A 1,144-nucleotide genomic window follows, 5' to 3' on the forward strand; every position below is an offset into this window, starting at 1 on the left:
GAGCAGTGAAAGAAAAGAGGGAAGGCAGCTAGTCGTCACCACCCACCGCCAACTCTTAAGCTACTCTTTTACCAACGAATAGTGGGATTGACCGTCACATTATAACGCGCCCATGGTTGAAAGGGCGAGCATGTTTGGTGTGATGGGAATTTGAAGCCACGACCCGCAGATTTCGAGTAGAGTGCCCTAAGCACCTGGCCATGCCAGGTCCTGCAGATTGTAACATACAGTTATTTATACTAACAGCCTCACTCCTCTAATGTATTCACATTTGCATGGTATACTTTACAATGCCATTTTGACCCTATATAAGTACGACGGGCAAGTAACCACAACTAGAGAAAATGAGTAAACAACTAATCAGATTACAATCGTGACGTAGTTAACTTGAGCTTGCCTTGAAATATTTTTATTTAATTTTTTACCTTTACTTTTTGTTATTTCAAATAATAGTTTCTAATTTTTACATTTTAGTTACTTTTGCTAAAAATTTATTACAATAAATAATGTACACATAAAAAACAAGAAATTCTGGACTTCCATTACAGTTTAAGTTGTAATCAAGAGTATAATTCCTTAGCACTATTTTTTCATACTATGTTGGTTTGCACAAAACATTTAATTTTCCATTCAAATATACATTTTAGAATTCCCAAAAAATAAACAAGTATGAGAATAAAATGTCTCAAAACTACTATAAATTAATTAGCTTTCTAAATAAGCTATAAGTAGATTAACAAATTCCATTAGCTTCTAAGAGCAGAAAATCATGATTACATACAATACAACTGAGGCGAAATATCTGCTTACGAGCAACAAAATGAAATAATCATATCAGCAATCTACTGAAAAGCTGTCCCTTTTATTGGTTATAAATAATTCAAAAGCCATGTTAGAGAACATTATTGAAATTGTTTGAAAGAGAGAGTTATATAGGAGGGACATGCATGTGGGCTTGACATTTTGTTTATATCTCAGTAAAGCAAGATTGGTAGATTCTAAATATATATTCTAGTTTTTCAATATCTATAATATATATTTTTAATTAATTGAACATTCAGAAATTTATATAAGGGTAGGATGATAATCTAAAATATGTAATTCTGAGCACAAAAGCATCATGTGACACAGGAAAATGAAAATT

The 1,144-nt window shown here is 31.9% G+C and overlaps 1 protein-coding gene across 3 annotated transcripts in view; it reads right to left on the bottom strand.

The window, feature by feature from the left end:
- Window positions 1-1,144, bottom strand: part of LOC106478499 (helicase ARIP4-like) — an 85,747-nt gene that overhangs the window by 59,312 nt on the left and 25,291 nt on the right. The gene's annotated exons all lie outside the window — the stretch shown is intronic.

This window comes from Limulus polyphemus, unplaced genomic scaffold (genome assembly GCF_000517525.1).
Source record: "Limulus polyphemus unplaced genomic scaffold, Limulus_polyphemus-2.1.2 Scaffold217, whole genome shotgun sequence".
NCBI lineage: Eukaryota > Metazoa > Arthropoda > Merostomata > Xiphosura > Limulidae > Limulus > Limulus polyphemus.